At 42.7% G+C, this 26,104-nt stretch overlaps 1 protein-coding gene and 1 long non-coding RNA gene across 2 annotated transcripts in view; one reads left to right on the forward strand and one right to left on the reverse strand.

The window, feature by feature from the left end:
- LOC141069641 (CMP-N-acetylneuraminate-beta-galactosamide-alpha-2,3-sialyltransferase 2-like) overlaps nt 1-6,520 on the reverse strand; it is a 130,955-nt gene extending 124,435 nt beyond the window's left edge. Inside the window, exon 1 of the mRNA XM_073559377.1 lies at nt 6,383-6,520. The gene's annotated coding sequence lies outside the window, so the exon portion shown is untranslated. The remainder of the gene's footprint in view (nt 1-6,382) is intronic.
- The window catches only part of LOC141069642 (uncharacterized), a 140,067-nt gene that overhangs the window by 88,590 nt on the left and 25,373 nt on the right, over nt 1-26,104 (forward strand). The gene's annotated exons all lie outside the window — the stretch shown is intronic.

Consider the following 26,104-nt stretch of genomic DNA (forward strand, 5'->3'; position numbering starts at 1 on the left):
CAACTTTTAACCCTTATAACTTCCTAACAAAAAAAAATTTTGGTTCCAAAATTGTGCTGATGTAAAGGAAACACATGGGAAATGTTACTTGTTTAATTTATGTACAATATCTCTGTGATTTAAGGGCATAAAAATTCAGAGTTGGAAAATTGCTACATTTTCACCAAATTTCTATTTTTTTCACAAATAAATGCAAGTTATATGAATGAAATTTTACCACGAACATGAAGTACAATATGTCACGAGAAAAACAATGTCAGAATCACCGGGATTCTTGGAAGCGTTCCAGAGTTATTACCTCATAAAAGGACAGTGGTCAGAATTGTAAAAACTGGCCCGGTCATTAACGTGCAATCCACCCTTGTGGGTAAAGGGGTTAAAAACTTTTTTGCTTTTTTTTTTTACTTTTTGCATGCTTCAATAGTCTCCATGGGAGACTACAAGTTGCAGTTGTCAGATGGGCTCTGCTACATACAGGCAATGTTCATATTGCTGACTTGCTATGAACACCGACCACCGGGCAGTACTCATAGCAATCCAACATTGAGAACCATAGATAGGCGAATATCCGTCGTAATTGCTGGAAGCGCATGTTAAATGCTGCTCTCAGAGTTTGACAGAGGCATTTAACGGGTTAATATCCACCGGTGGATCGCGATTCCACCTGCAGCTGTTCCGAGCACGTCAGCGGTTCAGCTCACCGCCGGAGGCCACATTAAAGGGATGGAGTCCGACATCGGCGTACTATTATGCCTAATGTTGGAAAGGGTTTAAGAGATGATCCTTTTTCCTATGTATTATAAACTAAAATAGGGGCGGAACGGTGGCTCAGTGGTTAGCACTGCAGCCTTGCAACGCTGGGGTCCACGTGTTTGCATGGGTTTCCTCTGGGTACTCCGGTTTCCTCCCACACTCCAAATACATACTGATAGGAAATTTAGATTGTGAGCCCCATCGGGGACAGTGATTATAATGTCTGTAAAGCACTGTGGAATTAATGGCGCTATATAAATGAGTAAAATGAATAACATGTACAGTTGTGCTCAAAAGTTTACATACCCATGCAGAATTTTTGCTGTCTTGGCCTTTTTTCAGAGAATATGAATGATAACACCAAAACTTTTTCTCCACTCATGGTTAGTGGTTGGGTGAAGCCATTTATTGTCAAACTACTGTGTTTTCTCTTTTAAAATCATAATGATGATTGGATGAAAACATCCAAATGACCCTGATCAAAAGTTCACATACCCCATTTCTTAATACTGTGTATTGCCCCCTCTAACATCAATGACTCCTTGAAGTCTTTTGTGGTAGTTGTGGATGAGGTTCTTTATTTTCTCAGATGGTAAAGCTGCCCACTCTTCTTGCCAAAAAGCCTCCAGTTCCCGTAAATTCCTGGGCTGTCTAGCATGAACTGCGTGCTAGAGATCTCCCCTGAGTAGCGCAAAGATATTGGGGTCAGGGGTTGAGCACAACTGTATATTCATGTGTATCTATATTTGATTTTTTTTTGTTATGCATTACCTTTAGCTCTGAAGGTCAACATAGCCCGAAACGTCAAAGAAATTGCATAGTGGATCCTTTTTATGTGTGCAATAAAAACGTTCATAAACTTCAGCATCTAATATTGAAGTGCCAAATTCTCTTTTTCACATTTATAAATGTGTATAGGAAGATCCAAAAGTAATTACAAAAAATAAAGAACACAATGTTTACCTACAAATCCTCACATTTGCCCATTATCAGTGCAGGGTTGGGACACATCCTCCCATTATCAGTACAGATCAGCACTCCCCATGTAGTTGCAACCTTGACCTGCAGTTTATCTGGTCATTCCTTTAAAATATAACAGAAAGGAATTCACTTTGTTGCGTGAGATTTTCAGTTGCAGAAACGTCTGTAACTAATCTGCTGCATGTGAACCAAAACCTCATTTAGGCTGAGTTCACACTTGGCTTTTTTTTGCGTTTCCGCGGCAGTTTTAACCGCGCAATTTTGCTGCGAAAAATAAGCATCCCATGCATTCCTATGGGATTCCGCAATGCTGTGCTAATGCTGAGGTTTTTACCGCGGTGGAATCGCTTCGCGGTAAAAAACGCAGCATGCTCATTAATTTCGCGGAATCACAGCGATCCCACACCCATAGGAATGCATTGTTCTGCTTACTTTCCATATGTGGCTGTGCACACCATGCGAAAAGTAAGCAGAACATTTGCGGATGGTACCCACGGAGGAGAGGAGACTGTCCTCCGGGTTCTGGGTATCATATCCCTGTAAAAAATAGAATTTAAAATAAAAAATATTGTTATTCTCACCTTCCGACGTCCCATGCAGCCTTCCCGCCTCTCTCCACGCTCCCGGTCCCAGTAAGCCTTTGCGAACGATGACGTCCATTCTCGCGGGATCGCGAAGTCTCGGTCATTCGCGCGACGTCATCGCGAATGACCGCGAGACGTCGCGATCCCGTGAGAACAGACGTCATCGCGGTAATTGTCCCAAAGGATTACTGGGACCGGGAGCATGGAGAGAGGCGGGAAGGCTGCACGGGACGTCGGAAGGTGAGAACAACAATATTTCTTTTTTTATTATTATTATTTACATTCTATCCTTTACTATTGATGCCGCATAGGCGGCCTCAATAGTAAAAAGTTGGTCACACTCGTCAAACACTATGTTTGACGAGTGTGACCAACCTGTCAATCAGTTCTCCAAGCGATGCTCCAGATCGCTTGGAAAACGCTATCAATTCTGCAAGCTAATTACGCTTGCAAAATGACAGTTTTTCAGCGGGAAAATCGCGGGAATTTAAAAAGCGATTTTCCCGCAGAATGGAATTCCGGAATTCTCGCGGTAATTTCCGCGAGAGTTCCGCTACGTGTGAACCCAGCCTTAGACTTTTATTTCACATACAGTTACATGTTAAGGAGCCGAAACTCCTAAACCCTTCATCCAATTTTAATGTGGATACCCTCAAATGAAAGCTGAAAGTCTGAACTTCAACTGCATCTGAATTGTTTTGTTTACAATTCATTGTGGTAATATCTAGAACCAAAATTAGAAAAATGTTGTCTCTGTCCAAATATATATGGACCTAACTGTATATGTTCTATCCGTGTTTTCACTTACCCATTATAGTCTTTGGGGCTGTTCACGTGTCCGTGTTTCTTTGCAGACTGTGTGGCATCAGTATGCAGTCCGTGTTTAACAGTGTAACGTACAGGGGAAGCTTTGAAATTTATTTATCTGTACGTGAAAATCACTGAATGAAGCACTGAAGGTAAAAACTGACACCGACCAATCACTGATGAAACTCTGACCCAAAACACTGATGACACTTGTGCTACTTTTTTTTGCAGTGACAAAATACGAACGTGTGAACAAGGCCTAGAAGAGATAATCCAGTCTAAACAAGTAATCATCTATCCAAGGAATAGATGATAAATGTTAAGTCTGCCACTGACACAAGATGGCTGTTGGCCAAGCAATGGTTCTACCGATCATTCATCTGGCTCTCCCTTACACAGGAGGGCTCGCTCCAATTCTGGCACTTACCCTCTCCCCATTGCCCTGTAGCGGGTAGCATATGGGGTAATAAGGGGTTAATGTCACCTTGCTATTGTAAGGTGACATTAAGCATGGAAAAAAAAATATATAAGTGCTTTAAAAAAATATGTGCATAGCAAACACCGAGCACACCAGTAGGAACGATCTACGCGTTTCAACTAAACAGTCTTAAGGGGGTTTTACACTAAGCGATATCGCTAGCAATATCGCTAAAACGTCACTGGTTTTGTCACGTTATAGCGATATCGCTATGTGTGATACTTACCAGCGACCGGCTCCCCCGCTGTCCATCGCTGATCGCGCGAGATTGGGCGGCTCCATTTCTCGTCGGGCGCTTCCTGCTGAGACTTCCTGCTGTGACGACGAGCGACGCTGGATGCGGGCGGGAGGACGTCTGGATCGCTGTGTGTGAAAGGTGAGTATTGTGCGCTGCGTCGCTGCTGCATCGCTGTGAGATCTTTCTGTATGAAAGCTCACTAGCGATCATTTAGCGATGCACCAGCGATCCTGACCGGGTCGGATCGCTGGTCGGATCGCTGGTGCATCGCTAAATGTAAAAGGGCCTTTACTCATGATCACAGGCATGCTGTGGGATTTAACTACAGACCGGTAAGCTGATAACACTTTTTTTTTCTCTTCCATTCAATGTGACATTAAACATGGTGTGAGTGCTCTCCGATTTTTTACCCGCCCCCATTGACTTGCATTGGCGAGTCTCATCCGAGAATCGTAGCATGCTGCAATTTTTTTTTCCTCAGTCAGATTTCGGCTGAGAGAGAAAAAAAAAACGCAAATGAAATGTCACCTATTGAATAACATTGGTCCGAGTGCAATCTGATTTTTTTGTCGGATTGCACTCATCCGTATTTCTCGCCAGTGAGTATGAGCCCTAACAGGACTTATGGCATAGGCACTGGAATGTGTTAAACTCTTTCCATATCTCAAACATTTTAAAGCACCACTCTAGCATTTTTTTGTTTCAGTGCTGGAGTGGTGCTACCAATCTAAGTTCCCTGACCCTAGTCTTATGCTTACCAGACACTGCTCTGGTCCCGTGCCGCCATCTCAATGAAAGTCTATGAGAACCTGATTCTGTCCTCATTCTGGCTCTCCGACTTACATTGAGTTGTGACTTCTGGATCACCCAGCAAACAGGGGAGTGGTCCGGCAGACCAACCAGAACGATGAAACTTAGGTTAGTAACACCACTCCAGTGCTCCAATAAAAAAAACCTGCTGGAAAGATGCTTTAATGGAACATGACACCACTGCTCTCTGGCTCATCGATGGTCCCAACCATTGGATCTACATTCAGCATTTTTAATAGACATAAGAGAATGACAATTACATTCTCCCAGTTTAAATAAAGCAATGGAAAGCGGCTATACATATATAAATTAGTTTTGGCAGTCATATCAACATTCCTACTGTGAACATGCCAACCTGGACTTGTGGATCAGAAACAGAAAAATGGAGAACTATGAAAGGAGCTTGCGCAAAATGGGTAAAATTGGTTTGTAATTGGCTTATCATTGCCTGATGCTACATTCACACAAATGGGCCAAATTTCTCCATCCATTTTTAAAACACAGAATCAGGCAGACTGTGAACTTTTTTACCTGTTGACTCTTGACAATAAATCAGATAAAAACACAGATGCAACACTGAAGTAGAAGTACGTTTTCTGTCTGAGATCCCTTTTTAACTAATCTCCATAGACTTTAATGGCTGAGCCTGATGCAAAAAAAAAAAATGAGAATAGTACATGCTCTTGAGTTTCATCTAACAATTGGACGGCACACGGAAAAGAAGAGTGGATGTTAGAAAACAGCCATACACACAGGTTTAGATGGCAACCAGGGTCATCTTTTATAGTCCTTGCTGCATCCGTTGTTCACATATGAAAAGATATTCTTACCTTCTCCTACCCATGAAACAGTACAATACAGATAGTAACTAGATGACATCCATGTGCTCGTTGATCGTAATGTCTCATGATTTAGCCATAAAAAATAATGGAGAGCACACGCGCCCCCCCCAATTAGGACATTTTAAAACAGTCTCAGTACACAGCTTGCTTGGTCTTATGTAGCAGTTGTAGTCCCTTGCATACATGGCTACTACCTGTACTCAAATGGTGGTCTGTGGTTGGTGCCAATGGTTGGTAAATAATCTGGTTAACCACAAACAACAGAATGCAACAAAGAGGTGTAAAATAATACCGTAAAGTTACAAGAATACCAGCCAAGCTGCCATATGAGTGATACTAGAAGTAGAACAGTCTAAACCCCGGCTTCAGCAGTTGTACGTTCTACTATAAGAAGTATACTGATGGTACTGCTGACCACTAGGGTGGTTACTGTAGTACCGACTGACCACAGCTATCCCCTGGGGACAAACGCAGACCACCAGCAAGGTGCACAACTTCCTCAATTGATTTCTACAAGGGTTTCCATTTTTACAATGGTGAACTAGGGGGGCACATACCATATATCTAATTGCACTGTTGGATTAAGGCAAGAGGAAAGAGAAGATTATATAGGCAAAGCAGCAATTATAGCCATTACTCCTGCATCCTTTATGTAATGTGCTTTTACGTAAAATCTCATACAAAGCAACATCTGTCTCGTCTTGCCTTTCCATAGCCATAGTAACTGCATAAATGAAGCTTAAGACATGTTCTCAGCTAATAAACTCTGTGCTATTCATCCAAATGCCGAGCACTAAGTATAGGCTGCATTTCATCCAGTACATTAGAAAACTGCAACACCCTGAAATCCTGCCGGGTGACGCCAATCAAACCCTTCAGCGGACATTACCTTGGGGGTCCCTGGCACCACCTCAAAAACCTGGATGTTCGTCCTGTTTTGCTGCTGAATATTACATGTGAACTGTGTGTAGGAGAGCAGTGAAGGCTTACATCCTTGCTAGAACCTCCCCCACAAGCAGACAGGAAACATCAGCATAGTTAGCAGATGTTTTGCTAGCTGGAGTGTGGAGGGTAATGAACTTGCTACATGCAGTCACCAAAGTCTATTGAACTGTCAGTTGCTGGAGATTCGCTTTGGAACCTCCTTTCCTCTACAGCTGTCATACCTTCTGACCTGAACCAAAACTCACTGCCCCCAAAAACATCCTGACACAGCAAGACAGAAATGTAAAGTGTTCTAATAACAGGAATTGTGTTAACGGCTTAGAGAAACAGCCGACACGGAGCTGAAATGCTACCAAGAAAAAAAGAAAAATGAAAACACTTTCACCAAGCAGAATTGTGGCCTTTTCTGGCCTTCATTGTCAGAGAACGGTCCAAGTGTTGAAGTGGCCACCAAATCAAAGATTAAAATGAGCCACCCATTACGGTGCCTGGGTCTTGTCAACCAGGACTTGAGGTTCCAGTGTTCATTTTTCCATCCATGTCATTTGGGCCAATTACCCACCCCAATTTTAGTGAACATGAATGGGGTGCTGCATAGGGAATAGCAAAATAGAGAGAATAATCAGGACTCTGCATGTAAGAGGTTTTAACATGGGTCAGCCAAAAGACTACAAAAATTAAAGGGAAACTTTCCGGTCAAAAAACACCATTAACCTTCACGTATAGGGTTAAAGGGACTCTGACGGCACAGGATTACTGTTCAATCTAAGTAACGGCGCTCCGTGCATGATGGAGGGGCCAATCATTCACCTGTTTTCCCTCAACCTTCACCCACCTCTTCTTTGATTGACAGCTCTGGCTTCACAGAGTCAAACAAGGAGATAGATGCAAATCAAGCAGATGGGAAGGTGTATTTAAATTATTGGCCCCACGGTGAAAAACCGAGCACGTGTAGTTGGTTTGAACATTCATTCTGTGCTGAAAGAGTCACTTTAAGCAGCAGGTTAGTAGCATTCTAAAAAGGTGTGCACCAAATGCCCAGCCACCGGGAGGAAATTAACTTTATTCTTCCCGGCGGCAGTTACGACTTCAGTCAATCCTTAGTACACGATAATAACACCTATATAGTCCCAAATGTATGCAAATCATAAATAGTCCATCACCCCTGATGAAGCACACTATATGAAACACATGTCGGGCAAGCTAAGCATCCTTGATTTCCCTTAATTTTGGTTGGTACTATGACTATGATTATGGTGTATTTTTTTTGCTTTACTTTTTGGTGTGTTTCTCTGTGGTGAATGACACCAGTTTCTACTCTATGCATGGTTATGGTCAGCATACTGTCTTTTTATGAACTTACTATTCTATACTTTTTGCACTTTACTTGATATATTAATTTACTGGTTCCATTCACTGATGATTACCAAACTACTTCCTTTTTGACATATGTTTATAGATTTTCTTCTTTACATATTGTGAAAAATATGAGGGCTATAGTTTCTTGCTAATCAACTATCATATCTGGTTCAAGATTATAGTTCTCTTACAAAGTGTGAAGTTGAGACAAGAAACCATTCTCAGTAGGTAGCGGAGCTAAATTCACGCTTCCAGCAGATAGCTGGAACCAAGCTATTCCTAGCAGGATGGATCCCTATTGAGAGTGTAATGCTAATTAACTGATGAAAGAATTCCCCCAGCCTCAAGGGAGCCATAATTTCATAAGGAGTTATGGACTTATTGTATGGTACTGAATAAATTTTCGAGATCTTGGGAATGGCCTGAATGATTGTCGGGGTCTCAACCCATTCTAGCATCCAGGGGTAGGGAGATATGTAGAACAGCTAGTAGAAACCAAGTAAAGCCTTGTTTGGTCTTCTAGTGTAATGGGGGTCTGGCGGTTGAAGTGAGTGACTGACTAAGGGGATAAGTGCAAGGGCAATGATGTGGGTCTTGGTGCTCTGTTAAGGGAGGTCACACCATGCAGTGTGTTGGAAGAGACCGGAAATAGCTGGCCCTCACACCTCCCATGTGGTTGCCAGTATACAACAGTTGAACATCAAGCCAGTAACTGAGTTTTTTATCATCTGCTGATATCTTTTGTCCTACTACTATTGTATTTGCATATCTGACCATTGTATATGTATAACCATTGTATATATAGTGTATTGTCTAGTGTGCCCTTAAGGCAATTAGATATATAATTTAACCCTGGGCTGCTCTTTTATCTCGATCCACAAGTCTGTATTCTCGGTTTTAACTTTCTATGCTAGCGGTGTTGGTTTCTGGCCCAATATAATCTTGTTAGTTGTTAACGGACTGGGCTTATATCTAACGAGGAGCTGGTGACAGTACTACCAGACTGACCAGGCACTATTTCCCCAGTGCTAGGAAAAGGGGCCTCTCAGCCTGTCAGGGTTGTGAGCGAGTGTGGTGCCACGTCAGCGGCTGCGTGGGCCACATCCTCTCACTCCTAGTGCCTCCCTGGGCCCGTGTGGACGGGGGGGTCTGTGTAAAACTGTGCCAAGCTGACCTTACGTGTCCCCAGGGGGTGCGAAATGTCACTTGGTGCATGTCAGGTGGAGGTGCGGGCTCACACATATGTTTGTATATATTATATTTTATTATATTGTCACTTGCATTGTACCATCCTTTTGGGTTTCCAGCTGCCCTGCCTCTTTCCTTTCTCCCTGTACAGTTTTTTTTTAGCATGTTTTCATTATTAAATGGTCATAGACCTGCTTTTCTTTTAGGTTATTCAGTACACAATGAGCTGTGGCTATAACCACTCCCTGCACTCCTGACAGTGGACAGTGAAATGTGTATAGGGGCACCGGTCGACTGGTCATCTGGGGGGGGAAGTTGATTGGCAATCCAGAATCGCACATGCTCAGTCACAATCACATTGTTTGCTCTGAGATGGGTTGCCGGCCGACATATCATTTGGCAGCTTTCTCAGAGAGCACGGGCACTCTCGATCGAACAAGCACTACTGTGTGTGGGAGAGTTAGCTGAAATGGCTGTCAGCCAAATCATTGGCTGAGGCCCCATTTGGCCATTAGCCATCTAATGTATATGGCCAGCTTAAATCCTCTTCAAGAGAATGATCTATGTAGGCCATAACCTACAGCAGCCTGAAGCGTACAGGACAGACAGTGGTGGTGCAGGGAGCCTCTGACTTGCTGCTGTAACACAGGATCCCATTGTATTGGTGTCATGTTGACACATACAATTCAAAAAGGCTCTTGCCCGAGAAAATGGGGCATCCATCTAGAAGTCCGGGCATGTGCACTAAACTCCTCACCCTACACTGGTATTGAGAATGGTCCTGCCATTTCACCAATTTACATTGCAATACATGTATGAAATACCCCTGACTGTATTACAGAGTATAGATCTGCACAAACCGGACAAATTTTGTAGACTCCAAATGAAGGTCAATGTGGAAAATCTCTTATAAGACATATTACTATTATATTAAAGAACGTGCCTTCCAGACAACTATAGCTTGGCATCCTCCTCTGGTAAAATAAAAATTTATAAATGAATATTGTATTTATGCAGTGAATTTATAGATGAAAACCATAGCTAGCAAAATGTGTTGCTTGCCAAAATGTACGTGAAGTGACTACCAAAATGTAAAGACCAGTAACAATCTGACCAGAGTATATTACAGACCTGCTATGGAAATACAAAGCCGCAAAATCAATATAATAAATGCTATATTTTGTCAGCGAGTGCGTCATCTATGTGTACAGTTCAATATTCGCAATTTATCTTTCTTTCCACTCTGACTCACTCAGCACTAAATCGTTTTGGTGCCATGGTTTCAACTGCAAACTAAACAATGAACTCAATAGCAGACACGAACTCGCAAATTTGGAATTTTAGCTTAAAATCTAGACAGAATAGTAATATAAATTTATGATGGAAGACTAGCCCGTCATATAATGCCAGGGCGGGTGGCATTACATAGATCTATTGTTACATAGATCTTAAGACACAAAGGCAAATAAATACTCAATAGCAAGTTGTTTTGTGAAATTATGAAGTATCTACCCCTATAAATATATTTTTTCAAACCAATATTCAAGATTTTTTTTTTAAGTAACTTATTTTTTGCCTGGTGGTATTTGTAACTAACACCGAGAGCAACAGTGGATACCTAGCTCTTGACCTGGAGAGTGTGAGTAAAGCCAGTTCGTTGCTTTAAATCAAACTGTGCTGAGCACAGGGTTTTTTTTCTGAAAGTGGAAAACCACTAATGGCTTAAGTGCCATCTGTTTTCATGAAAAATGGAATTAGACCTACTTGCAATTCAATTTCCAGGTAGTCCCTCGGGACAGCACACCAGGAGGTAGTTCCTCAGGACAGCACACCAGGAGGTAGTCCCTCAGGACAGCACACCAGGAGGTAGTCCCTCAGGACAGCACACCAGGAGGTAGTCCCTCAGGACAGCACACCAGGAGGTAGTCCCTCAGGACAGCACACCAGGAGGTAGTCCCTCGGGACAGCACACCAGGAGGTAGTCCTTCCTTGACCTATGATGGGGCAGTATCACAGAGCAGTTTAAAGACTCCTCCAACCTCCAGTTTTAGTACCATAGAAGGATGGATGCTAATGGTCTATCTATATAAGCCACTAGAAACGCATATGCATGATTAACACTTTTAGGGTATGTTCACACTGGGCGTTTTTGCTGTATTTTTTTGCTGCTTTTTTATGCCAATTTTCAGCTACTTTTTACAGTACCAGCAAAGCCTATGAGATTTAAGAAATCTCATGCACACACATTGGTTTTTTGTGGCATCAGGATTTTGTGCTTTGCTGTGTTTTTTGGACATGAGCATGTCACTTTCAGCGTTTTTCACCCATTGGCTGGAATAGGTGTTGAAAAAAACGCTGTAAAAATGCAGGTATCATTATTTGCAGTGTTTTTTCTGCAGAAAAGTCATGGACAAAGACACAAAAAAAACGCACCAAATCCACACCAAAAACACACCTAAACCTGCGTTTTTGCTGCAGCTTCTTTCCTGCCAAGAAAATCAGGTTTTGCTGCAGAAAAAAAAGCAGCAAAAACGTCCAGTGTGAACTTACCCTTAATGGCCCCAGCTCTATTTTGAGTCATGGCAACATGATGAATGAACAATTTGCAGGAAGACTGATCTTGTGCAAGCCCAAAGTTAAACATAGGTGAGGAAAAATAAAGGTGCTATCCTGAGGGACAATATGGAAATCGAATTACCAATAGGTCTAATTCTCTTTTTCCAGTATGTCCCTATGAACAGCACACCAGGAGTAGTGCCAGAGATATGGCACCAGTGTGGGGCAGAAATCCTAAAGGGCCAAAGTACTGGGCAAGAACTAGGCTTCATATAATAACCAATCTGTAAAATTAGAAGAAACTATTAGACAATTGTAGAAATCAGCAAAGATAAATCACCACCGGCCAGGCACTTACACCTGCTGGCATGCAGGGCTGGCAGCTGCCTAGGGCTCCTGCTGCTCCAGGGGGCCCCAGCCAGTGGTGTGACACCAATAGCGGCACACCTAGCTACTATGGGGCCCATGAGTCGGGGGGCCCGTTCGATGCCAGCAGAGCAGCAGCTGGAGATAGGAGAAATGAATATTCATGCTTCCCCACGCCCCCGTGGGCGTGGAGAGACACAAATATTTATTTCACTTTAATAGAGGGCAGTATTAGCCACAGGCAGAGGCTAACACTGCCCGCAGTGGCAGACATACCGCATGTAAAGTCGGTGCGGCTGCATCGGAGCCCCGGAGGTGGGCCCCTGCAAGGCGGCTAACACTGAGGGCAATCCATGCTCCGCAGCCTACAGGAGAAAATGGCATGAGGGAGAAGGAAAGATATCCAAGACAACAACCATAGGTCTATTATGTAAAACTACTTTATCTGTGGAAGGCAAGAAAACAGTATTACATGCTAAAAACCGCCAATAGTCATCCACAAGAATAGAAAAAAGACAAAATGACCATGAATGCCTTAATTATATAGGTTGTCAAGCATTAGAACACCACTATAACACAGGTGAATACATTCATACAATAGCGTGTCATTGAAACAATGCAAATAATTAAAATGACTGCTGGTCAGAAAATGTCATGAATAATAACAAATAACTCATGTTAATATAATGAAAAATAACATAATAATTGGCACAGATACATCACCTAATGTGCAGGCAAGTGTGGGCAAACAGAGGGTCCACTGTGCCAGCTATTATGTTATTTTTCATTGTATTAACATGAGTTATTGAAGTTTTAATTTTTATGACCTTAAATCAGTCATAATGCACAAAATAGCTAATAAATAACATTTCCCTTATGTCTACTTTACATCAGCACAATTTTGGAAACAATTTTTTCTGTTAGGAAGTTATAAGGGTTAAAAGTTGACCAGCGATTTCTCATTTTTACAACAACATTTGCAAAACCATTTTGTTTTAGCAACCACCTCACATTTGAAGTGACTTTGAGGGGCCTATATGACAGAAAATACCCAAAAGTGACACCATTCTAAAAACTACACCCCTACAGTTTATTAGCCCTTCAGGTGCTTCACAGGAATTTTTGGAATGTGGAAGGAAAAAAATAAATATTTACTTTTCTTTTTTTTATTTTTGCAAGGGTAACAGGAGAAAGTGGATCATACAATTTGTTGTGCAATTTCTCCTGAGTATGCCGATACCCCATATGTGGGGGAAATATACTGTTTGGGCAAACGGAAAAGCTTGGAATGGAAGGAGCGCCATTTGACTTTTTGAATGTAAAATTTGCAGGAATAATTAGCGGACACCATGTCGCATTTGGAGAGCCCTGATGTGCCTAAACAGTGGAAACCCCCCACAAGTGACATCATTTTGGAAACAAGATCCCTTAGGGAACTTATCTATATATGTATTGAGCACCTTGAACCACCGGTGCTTCACATAAATTTATATCTAAGCCGCCCATAATCACAAATCACATATTTCCCACAAAAATCTTTTTTAGCTCCAAATTTTGTATTTTCACAAGTGAAAACTTCTTTTGATGCATAGTGCAAAGCTCAGAAGGGAAGAAACACAATATAACAGTGTAGATTTTGCTGCACTTTTTCGCGGGTGCTATGTTACATTGGCAAAGCCCCTGAGGTGCCAGAACAGCAGAACCCCAATGTGTGACCCCATTTTACAAACTAAACCTCTCAATGAATTAATCTAGAGGTGCAGTGATTACCGTATATTTACACCACAGATGTGTCACAGACTTTTATACTATTGATCAGTGAAGATAAAATAATTTACACTTTTACCACTAAGATTGTGTGTTAGCCCCAAGTTTTACATTTTCATACTGGGAAATGGTAAAAATGGCACCAAAATTTGTCCCACAATTTCTACTGAACGTGGCAGTAACTCATATGTAGCTGTGCAGTACTACTTAGACATACTGAGAGACTCGGGAGGGACAGAAGGCTATTTGCCTCCTTGGACACAGATTTTCCTAGTATAGTTTGCAGATTCCAAATAAAGGGCCCCGAAGTGCTAGAAAAGCAGAATCCCCCTCAAGTGACCCCATTTTGGAAATTATATCCCTTTGGGAATTTATCTACAGGTGTAGTGACGATTTTGACTCCATGGGTGTTTTCCAGAAACAAGCAGCAGTGGATGCTGCTGAGTGAAAATTGCAGACTGCCGTTGTAGTGACCAGCACATTGCAGTCACCAGTACATTGTGCCCAGCTTGTGCTTCTGGAGACGCACCTGTAAATTAGACGGGTTCTCATCACTACATAAATGCCAAACATATGGGCGCTAAATGTGGTTTATGCACACTGGGTTTCAGAAGGGAAGGGGGCATTTGGATTTGGGAGTGGAGAATTTGCTTAATTTCTTTTGGGGAGGGGCGAGGAGCAAATTCGCTATTCCAAAGCCTTTGTGCTGCCAGTGACGTGGAAGCCCCCTATAATTCCATTAACAGATGGAGAGCAAGGGCTTGCTTTTTTGTCATTGAAGTTTTTATTGGGAACATTTTACCTAGCATTTATGATCACTTTTATCCGGCGCTCTATGCTGAGCACTTACATCAGGGTTTCCATCAAAATCTACGAGTGACGTGACAGATGAAACCCCCGGTGGATCCATTCACTATAATGAGACAGCAGAGTTACTCTGGACTCTGTTTGGCCTCTGTTCAGCGGTGTCCTTTTCAGAATTGCACAAAAAACTGTGGGCGACTGTAATTTTATGCAATCCTGCCTCATTATAGGGGATCATCCACTGGAGGTTCTGTATGAATCACATATCTCAGAGATTTACACAAAAACCCCGATGTAAGAGCTCAGCACAGAGCGCAGGATAAATGTGCCCCAAGCCTTACTGCCATCTTTGGGAGGCAGAATGAAAAAAAAAAAAAAAAAATCAACAGCATGTGAAGAATTGGCTTTATTTATTTCTTATGCCGTTACTCATGCGGTATAAGTGATGAGGTGACTATTCTTCGGTGCATTTACAGCTATACCAGATATATGTTGGGTTTTTATGTTTGGCTGCTGTCACACACTAAAAAACGCTTTTTACTGCGAAAACTATTTTTTGCATCACCATATTTTGAGAGCTATAATTTTTCCATATTTCGGCCGATGGAGTCAGGTTATGGCTTGTTTTTGCGGGATGAGCTGATGTTTTTATTGGTACCATTTTCAGGCACATGACTTTCTTTTATCACTTTCTATTCCAATTTTTGGGAGACAGAATGAACAAAAACAAGCAATTCAGGAATTGATTTTTGTGTTTTTTTTATACCGTTCTGCGTGTGGTAAAATTGATAAGGCAGCTTTATTCTTCAGGTCTGAACGATTACAGCGATAACCAATTTATATTTTTCTTATGTTTTGGTGCTTTTACACAATAAAAACTATAGAAAAAAAATATTTTTGTATCACTTTATTCTGAGAGCTATAACTTATTTTTCTGCTGATAAGCCATCATACAGCTTTGTTTTTTGCTGGACAAGATGATATTTTCAATGGTACCATTTTTAGTTAAAATCCAATCAAAAAGATGAATGTATTTCTCTTTTTGTTCGGCAGTATGATGCTTTTTGCTTCTTTTTCACTAGTGAGACAGTTTTATAGAGTGGGTGGTTACGGATGCGGCAATATCAAATATGTCTACTTTTGTTTATTTTTTATTTACATAAATGTATTTATTGGGAAAATATTTATTTTTTCTTTATTTGGGGATTTTTTAAAAAAATTTTACAAAATTATTTTTACACCTTAAAAAAAAAAATTTACATTGTCAAAGTATGGGATATTACTGTATAACATCAGATTGCTGACCTGATGTTCTGCAATGCATCTGCACTGCAGGGCATCAGAGCAGCATCTGACAGGCAGGGAGGAGGCATTTCAGGTCCTGCGCTGAGCAAGCACTGGCACCACCTTCCCTGAAGGACCTCGCGGCCATCTTGCGGCCTGGAGTCTCCATGGAGACCATAAAGGCAAAACAATCGCATTGCATTGTCATGATGTAAACACGCAGGGAGCCCCCTCCCTGCGCGATGCCCCTCTGTCCCTGTCACTACGGATAGCGTTATCAGAGGGGATAAATGCCCACGATACATGCTAGCACCAATTTTGGGCGTTGCTGCGGGGTGTCAGATACAGCTGACACCCGCACCTGATCGCCCTGGCGCTCAGAATGAGGCCACGCGATCGGTGCGCCATACTAGTAACGCTGTTTGCGGGAACGCAGTTAAACACCTCTTTTTGCACAGCAAAAGTATGGACCGCCACAAGACACAACGAGGACTGCTGCGTTCGATATTTCCAATGCTTTTCCAGTCGAATTTCCTTGACAACAGACACCCAATAGGCGTGTCTCATGGGATTTCTACATATAGACACACTGCACAGATGAAATCCTCATGTTTTTCTGCTGTATCCAGCTGCAAGAAGGATCTTAGCGTGGAGAGTTTCCTTATTAATCTTGATTTGTCATTGAAATTGGCTGTTGCCTTTGCTATGGCTTGTGAAGAAAGAAAAAGAGAAAGGTGGCGAAGTAGTCGTCATCGTCGCTATTGGCAACACCCCATCTTAGAAGTCTGAGAGACCCGTGGAACCTACCACTCGTACACAGAGCTGCATGAAAACCCTGAGAGGTATGCTGGTGAAAGAATGCAGTTTTCATGTAAGAGATGGCCAGGGTACAGATGCACCGTAGTGCTCGGCCATGACTACAGTCCTGGACCTCCTTTACATATCCTGTATGTGTGTGTGTAATATGCATTGTTACACATGGAGTGTGTGTAGCGGGGAGTGTCTTTGTATAACATACAATATTTGTGCAGCATGGAGTGTGTGTGACATTTAAAATGTAAACATGTCAGATCACCCAACAAATGAGCAAAATGTTCAGTTATCTGGTGATTGGATCATTTACAGTGGGGGAAAAAAAAGTAATTAGTCAGCCACCAAATGTGCAAGTTCTCCCACTTAAAAAGATGAGAGAGGCCTGTAATTGACATTATAGGTAGACCACAACTATGAGAGTCAAAATGAGAAAACAAATCCAGAAAATCAACTTGTCTGATTTGGCAACATTTATTTTGCAAATTATGATGGAAAACAAGTATTTGGTCACCTAAAAACATGCAAAATTTCTGGCTCTCACAGACCTGTAGCTTCTTCTTTAAGAGGCTCCTCTGTCCTCCACTCATTACCTGTAGTAATGGCACCTGTTTAAACTTGTTATCAGTATAAATGACACCTGTCCACAACGTCAAACAGTCACACTCCAAACTCCACTATGGTGAAGACCAAAGAGCTGCCGAATGACACCAGAAACAAAATTGTCACCCTGCACCAGGCTGGGAAGATTGAATCTGCAATGGGCAGGCAGCTTGGTGTGATGAAATCAACTGTGGGAGCAATAATAAGAAGATGGAAGACATACAAGACCACTGATAATCTCCCTTGATCTGGGGCCCCACGCAAGATCTCACCCCGTGGGGTCAAAATGATCACAAGAACGGTGAGCAAAAATCCCAGAACCACACAGGGGGACCTAGTGAATGACCTGCATAGAGCTGGGACCACCGTAACAAAGGCTTCCATCAGTAATACACTATGCTGCCAGGGACTCAGATCCTGCAGTGCCAGACATTTCCCCTGCTTAAGCCAGTACATGTCCAGGCCCATCTGAAGTTTGCTAGAGAGCATTTGGATTATCCAGAAGAATATTGGGAGAATGTTATAAGGTCTGATGAAACCAAAGTAGAACTGTTTGGTAGAAACAAAACTCATTGTGTTTGGAGGAAACAGAATGCCGAGTTGCATCCAAAGAACACCATGCCTACTTTGAAGCATGGGGGTGGCAACATCATGCTTTGGGGCTGTTGCTCTACAAAGGGACCAAAATGACTGATCCGTGTACATGAAAGAATGAATGGGGCATGTACATGAAATTTTTAGTGCAAACTTCCTTCCATAAGCAAGGGCATTGAAGATGAAACGTGGATGGGTCTTTAAGCATGATAATAATCCCACACATACCGCCATGGCAACAAAGGAGTGGCTTTGTAAGAAGCATATGAAGGTCCTGGAGTGGCCTAGCCAGTCTCCAGATCTCAACCCCATAGAAAACATTTGGAGGGATTTGAAAATCCATGTTGCCCAGCGAGAAGCCCAAAACGGTGACAGGACAATTGTGTACAAGATAATTGTGTACGGACTATTGTGTACAGACAATTGTGTACAGGCCAATTGTGTACAATGACAATTGTGTACAAGGCAATTGTGTACAAGGCGATTGTCCTGTACACAATTGTCCTTGTACACAATTGTCCTTGGACACAATTGGCCTGTACACAATTTTCTGTACACAATTGTCCGTACACAATTATCTTGTACACAATTGTCATGGAACCGCCCAAAACATCACTGCTCTAGAGCAGGGTTCCCCAACTCCAGTCCTCAAAGCCCACCAACAAGTCATGTTTTCAGGATTTCCTTAGTATTGCTAAGGTGGGAATTGCATCACCTGTACAATGCAAGGGAAATCCTGAAAACATGACCTGTTGGTGGGCCTTGAGGAATGGAGTTGGGGAACCCTGCTCTAGAGGAGAGCTGCATGGAGGAATGGGCCAACATACCACCAACAGTGTGTGTCAACTTTGTGAAGGCTTACAGAAAACGTTTGAACTGTCATTGCCAGCAAAGGATATGTAACAAATTGAGATAAACTTTTGTTATTTTCCACCATATATTTGCAAATTAAATCTTGCCAAATCAGACACTGTGATTTTCTGGATTTGTTTTCTCATTTTGACTCTCATAGTTGCAGTCTACCTATGATGTCAATTGCAGGCCTCTCTCATCTTTTTAAGTGGGAGAACTTGCATATTTGGTGACTGACTAAATACTGTACAGTGCAACAAAAATGATCGCTGTTGGCAGCACATCGGGCAGCGTACACAGGAGCTAAGCAACAGATAGGATAATGGTGTCTGGGGACCAAGCGAGTCTATTAGCCTTCATTCTGTGTTCATATTTATTTGGCAGCTTGTGTAAAGAGACTGGTAAACAAGCAAACGTTTTTGAATATAGTTGATTGACACATTTAACGGACCAAAAATTCATCTTGAATGTTTCTATGTGACGGTGCAATTTAGGCATTTGGGGCCGCACCATACACATTATCTTTGCAGAATTTATACAGGATTTACCCAGATATACACAATGAACAAAATGCAGGTACTGCAGATTATCCCAGTCTCCACAGGCCGCAGTGGGAATTATGTGGCACCCTGCATCTTTATCACCACAAAAGGGTTAAATATGTGCTGTTTTGTATGTGTTTTGTGAGCAATGGGAGTTATGCTTTCTCTGCTAGAGACCACAACACACACACACAATTTACCGCACTCCCTTACTAGTCTGGAGCTTAGAGCTTTGCAGACATACCCTAACTGGGAGGGGGAGGGGCCGAATTGTTGTTTCAGTGAACAAGAAGGAGGAAGAATGTCTTGGAGGCCATGATTAGACATGTGCTCGATCCAGGAGTGAGAGCTAAGAAGTATCAGGGTGTCAGCCCCTAGACCATCCATGCTTTCAGAGCAGGATGGTAAGCTGAGAGACTGTGGATTATACAACCAACAGCATCATGTTTTCTCCCTGGAAAACTGCAACAACCTAGGATCAGTGACGGATAGTGCAAGTGGTAACTTGAGCTGCTCACACACAGGATCCATGCTGCAAGTTGCCAAAGGAGAAATACACAGTGAGTAGAGGCAATACTGGGAAGTTCTAAACTCCGGGAAGTCTTGGTCCCAGAAGGGATTAGAATAGCAGGAAGTTACACTGAGTCACAACAGGGAAAGATAACTCCCATTCTGCAGAACAGTCTGTAACCTGGTGAGAGTTGTAATATCTCCTTTGAACTGCACCTGAACTACAGTAAATGATAAAGTGACTTTCCTTGTCTCCTGCCTGATTACTCCGTGCCTTCTACTTCCATCACAATCTCTGGGGGTCAGCCCTGGTTGCAGAGGGTTTAACATCTGCACTGCCAACACCATCTACTCCCCCAGGGATCATCTGCAGTGCCGGCTATACTACAGTCGAACACTCCAACTGGCGTCACAAATCACTACATAAACTTTATCCCCATTCAATTCTACCCCTTTTACATGACCGCCTGAGGCCACGGACTGGGTCACTGCCACTGTGACATTCCCCATTGAAGTTAATGGGCCCGGAGCTGAGTATCCCACGGCCTCTGTGGCGCGTCAAATACACGCTCCAAATATTGGACGGGCTGCTCATTTCAAATACAGACATAAAAATAAATGTGTGCACCGCACATCTGAATAACAGACTTTATACTCCGGACTTTCACATATAGAAATTACTCTGCATATACAGTAAAACAGTCATGTAGAGGAGTCTGAAAGGGATTTCATTAGTTCACTGATCATTCAGTTTTAGGATACAAGTGGGTTACTTGCTTAGAATGGAGACGTGACCTCTGTCTTCTCATTATCAGTTTTCAATACTAATGACATATGTCCCTGTAATGTATAGTGTTTTGACCCGTCTCTTTAAGAAAAGGAAGTCTTGTGACTAGAAAGATATAGACAGGAAGTGGATTAGGGAAGTTTCAGTTTAGCCTGTTGAGAGAAATGTTATGCTGTGTGCTGGAGCAAGAAGGAGAAGAATAAAATACAGTAAAAGCGTTCTCTCTTGAATTCCTTATAATTACAGTCCCCACCAAGATCCTTAGTTCAAAGTAAAAAAAAAAGTCATAGCTGAGCCATAACCCAACTGGTATGTGACCACAAGAAATGGGATGCTAAGCTCTATCAAAGGATGCGATACCTTCGACAATAAACTTAGATTAGGAATAAAATAATTTCCTTGTTCATTTTCCTCCACCTAAACTGGGCAAATCAGATGTAGTCATTTTCAAAGCTGTAGCATGCCCTGTTCTGCTAATGAATGCCACTAATTATTTCCAGTGTACTGAAAAAGGCAGACTTAATGTCAAAAAGCAAATTATCTTGCAGACTTTGAGGAAAAAGTAAAGATGTGTGCACACAACATCTTCTTCTGATGGGTTTGCTCAGAAAGCTGACTTAAAACACTGAAGAGATTGAACACATGCATTTCCATGCCAAACCCTATATGCTGTTCATAGGTTTGGTCTTTTGATAGTCTAACGACCAGGGATAATTCAATTTTTGAATTTGTTTTTCGCTCCCCTTCTTTCCAGAGCTATAACATTTTTTATTTTTCATTCAATATGGCCAAGTGAGGCTTGGTTGTGCAGGACTACTGTACTAGTACTTTTGAAGAACACTATTGGTTTTAACATATCTTGTACTGGAAACCGGGAAAAAAATTCCAAGTGTGCTGAAATTGCAAAAAAAAAAAAAATGCAATTCCACAGTTTTGTTTTGTTTTTTTTACCATATTTACTAAATGCTAAAAGTGACCTGCCATGGTGATTCTCCAGGTCATTACAAGTTCACAGACACCAAACATGTCTAGGTTCTTTTTTTTATTTACTGTAAGTGGTGAAAAAGAAAATCCAACATTTCTTTCCTTTCTTTTTAAACAAATGTGACATTTTCTCAGACCTGTAGCATATCCATTTTTCGAGATCTGGGACTGGGTGTTGGCTTTTTTTTTAGCGCGAAGCTGACGTTTTTATTGATACCATTTTGGTGTAGATACGGTCTTTTGTGCGCCCGTTATTACATTTTATTGCAATGTAGCATAGGCTAAAAAAAACACTAATTTTGGCGTTTTGACTTTTTTCTCAATATGTGTGCTGTTCCGTCTAAAGTTATGATTATATGGTTTCATAGATTGTGTTATTTTCCATGCTGTGTAGTCTTGCATTTGGTCTGCTGCCACCTGCTGGTCTTTTTCTGTACAGCAGCCTGCAGCTAATTAATTCTAGTACATGCCTTCCACTTCCGGGTCAGTTCACTCCTTCTCTTCCTGCTGGTGGCCATTCTTAGTTTAATTTTCACCTGGGAGTGACTCGCCTGTACGGGCTGTGAAAGGCATCATTTTGACCAATTTGCTGAATAAATTTGCTGCACCTTGCTCCAACTTGATACCACCTTGCTGCATCTTGCTGTATCACGTTGGTTGTTACACCTGCATTTCTGGAGAAGAACTGCATTACCAATCAAATGCTGTATGTCCAGATTTCCAATAAACAAGTCTGGACTTCACAATCCAAAAAGTCGGCAGTGAGTGGAGGACAGGAAACACACCTACAGTGCCCATTTTAATGCCAAAAACATCAATTCTTATTACTTAAGCTTGTCAACCTTAATTTACTTTATAATAATAGTTAGGCATTGAAAACTGGGGGTTATTTGGTTAAAGTTGGGGGGTAGGGCTGGCTCCAGATTTTCGTGGGCCCAGGGCCAAAGAGTGTTAATGGGCTCCTTTAACACATGCCACAATTCATGATCCTCTGATACGGCAGAGAAATAGCAGTATAGTACAATGAAAAATACTTCACTTCTTACATCACATGACTGATATCCATTTTAAAATCTCCAATATCTCCAAAAACGGACAGTATATTACTCCATACAGTATTATGGCCACCGCATAGTGCGCTATACAGAGTAATGAGGCCCATATATTTCTCCATACAGAATCATTGGTCCCATATAATGTTCGATACAGTATATGATGAGCACCACATAATGCTACGGTATATGTTGGTCCCCATGGATGAAGCTCCACTGTCTTATGGGCCCAAATAATGCTCCATATATAATGGGCCCCATTTCTAATGCCCCAGGGTATAATGGGCCCTGTAAATGCTGCTCCAGTGTCTGATGTCCACCTTTGGAATGCTCCAGTGTATGGTGGTCCCCATATATATCATTCTCCAGAGTATAGTGCTCCCCAAAAATTGCTCCCAACCTTTAAAACAATTAAATAAGTCTCCTCGCTAGGGAACCCCTGTACTAGTGTGGACTCCTCGTCGTCCCCATCTTCCATCTCTCTGCACTTGGACTGTTTAGGCAGAGGGCGTACAGACGTGATGTCATCGCGCTCTCTGACCAGAATGTCACTGTCAGGAAACGCGGAAGATGTCACGGCAGTGGAGCAGGGAGAGGTAAGTATTTCAACTTTGCAAGTGCTGTGATCCTGAGCAAGCAGGGGGGCCCACTCGTTGGCAACGGCACTGGCACAGGGCCCCTCATAGTACGGCGGTGTGTCTGACGGTGGGTGGGCTGGGCCCTCCCACCGGCAGAGACACTTTTGCGTACTATGAGGGGCCCTGTGCCAGTGCCGTCGCCCATGAGTATGCCCCCCCACCTGCTCAAGGAACCTGCACTTTCATCTGCACCTTCCTCTTTGTCACCGTGTATGGTGGTATAGTATGCGGGAAGGGGAACCTGAGTTTCATCAGGGTCAGATTCTGGCTGTGTAGAGTGCGAGGAGAATGTAGTGGTCTGGGTCAATGTACCAGCAGAATCATTTAGCAGTGGCTGGGCATCAGTGCACTTATGGCGCCCCCAGGAGTACGGTCGCCACAGTGACATTACCTTCCTCCTAGGGAGTGTGATGTCATGCTTGGGAGCAACGAAGGATCTCTCTAGCAGTTAAACCAACACACAACACAGTTCCCACTCCAGGCCAGCAGGGAGAGCTCTGAACCTGACTGCTGAGGAGCTGCTCTCTGTGGTCGGGAGGAGGGAAGTTAGGGTAGTCTGTGAAGGGAAGGGGGGAAGTGTGTGGACGTGAGAAGGGGAGCTGGAGGATGAGCAGAGTTAAGGCTCACTCCTAGCTGGAGCGCATGGTCCGGATTCCGGTCTCCGAGTTTGTAGGGAAACTGATGTTCCTGCAGCAAAAACCGGAGGAAGTAGCAGCTGTAAATGCTCTGTTCCCAACTAAGGCTCAGAGGCCCCAGCAGCGACTTGTGTGAGCCAGAAGGAAAAGACTACGGCTGCCAGCCATATGAGAAAGTTTCAAAAGAGAGTCAACAGGGGGAACTTCAGTGAACTCAGTACTGCGAGTACCTCAGATAAGCGCTAGAACGGAGGCCACACTACATATCTGCAAAGAGAGAATTCCTAATTTGCTTCCAGGCTGACCAACTCCTTCTCCATCTGTACTCTGGGTCCTGGACGGCACTTACCAAGTACAGGTAAAGGAACTGCACGACTGTGTCTGTCATCTTTCTCCAGTGCCTGGTGCACGGCTCTGCTACATCCTGCTCTGCACACCATCTACCAACTATTTCATCTGCCCTGCGACTACGGCCCTACCTGTGCAGGGCTTCTACATCTTAGCTGCACCACAACATCTGTCCCAGAGAAGCGACACTGCAGCGCTGGTCAATCTGATCAGAAACCACAGGTGGCGTCACGTATCATTCACCTATAAACGTTATTCACCCCTTTGCACGGACGCCCAGGGCCACGGAATGAGTCACCACCACCGCGACACATCCCTCTGAGACACCGGCCTGGTATCGATTAACCCCACTGCCCTGGCTGGCCACCCACCCTCCATGTCAGATTCATCTTTGACTGGGGAATTAACGATTTGACTTGATAACCCAGGCATGGTATGTGAGAAAGAGCTACATGGACTAATGTGAAGTGTGGCCTGCAGCATCATTCACTTTTGGTGGGGGTAAAGGACACAAGGAAAGGGGTTCTTCCTGACCAGGAGGCAGCACTTGACCACTCAGTGCTTGCATTTTTTGAAACTTCAGAAGAGGAGGGCATATTTGCTGGAGTCTGTTTCGGCAATGTAAGCTAAAACCAGTTCCTGATGCTCCGGCTTTAAAAGCGGTTAACCTACTCCCAGAAAAGGTAGCCTTCCAGGCATTCCGGAGCCAGACCATGACGCAGGCTCAACACCTCCTGCCTTAGCTGCTATTGTGCTTTTGCCACTACCAGCAGATGTACCACCACCATCAGTACGAGCTGGCCCCCCCACGCCCACGGCCTCTTCCACCATACTTCCAAATTTTGGAGAAAATTTACACAAAATAACATCAGATATATGGTACTGTATTAGAAGCGTACAGCTGTATACAGTTAAAGGATAATTGTCAATCTCCCTATATATTTCATGAATCACACAGACGCTCACAGGCTCAGTATGGATTAGACAAGAATATAAAAAGTAGAAAAAGGGTACAGTATCATCTGATACCAGGTATATATAGTATAGTTTAAACATTCTAAATCTCCGTATATATTTCAGGAGGCAGACAGACGCTCTCAGGCTCAGTATGGATTACAACACAATATAAAAAGCCACAAAATGGTAATGGATCTGAAGTGTACAGCTGTACACAGTGTAGGGGTCATTGTCAATCTCAGTATTTATTTCCACAGTCAGAAACAGACTCTCACTTGGTCAGTTTGGATTAGACCAGAATATAAAAAGCAGTAAATGGGTAACGTATCACAAGCATAGAGCTGTATACATTGTTGGGGTAATTTTTAAATCTACATATAAATTGCAGGAGTAACCCACAGACTCTCACACGCTCAGGATGGATCACACCACAATATAAAAAGAAGATCCGCAAGAAATAATCACACATGTGGGCCAATGTTTCAGGTGTCAACAATACACTTAGAGTGGTGGGTGGAGGAGGACTTCCTGGCAGAAAGGGTACAGTATCACCAGATACCAGGTATATATAGCATAGTTTAAACATTAAAAATGTACGTCTATATATCAGGAGTAGTATTGAGCCACCCCGCTAGTGTTCGAGTTCGGTTCGTCAAACAGGAGGCAAGTTCGTCGAATGTTCGTCGAACCCCATTGAAAACAATGGCAGGCAAACACAAACACATAGAAAACAATTACAAAACACCTTAAAAGGTGTCCCAAAGCAGACAAAATGCTCAGAAGACAAAAATGACATATGGAAAAGGGCAACTACATATAGAAAAGAGGTGGTGGAGTAAAAAGGAGGAGGAGACACAGATATAGGCATGTCATGCCCTTATAAAGTCAAGAAAGGCTGGACTTAAAATCTAAAATAAATTTTAAAAAATCTAAAAATCGAAGACGATCATATACCGTCGGACTTCCTACCATAAATTATGCCAACTGCCGATCGGGCGGCGTTATTCCCATGACCCTCCGAACATCGTCC

This window comes from Dendrobates tinctorius, unplaced genomic scaffold, assembly GCF_039654945.1.
Source record: "Dendrobates tinctorius isolate UK_male_01 unplaced genomic scaffold, ASM3965494v1 ptg000270l, whole genome shotgun sequence".
Taxonomy (NCBI): Eukaryota; Metazoa; Chordata; class Amphibia; order Anura; family Dendrobatidae; genus Dendrobates; species Dendrobates tinctorius.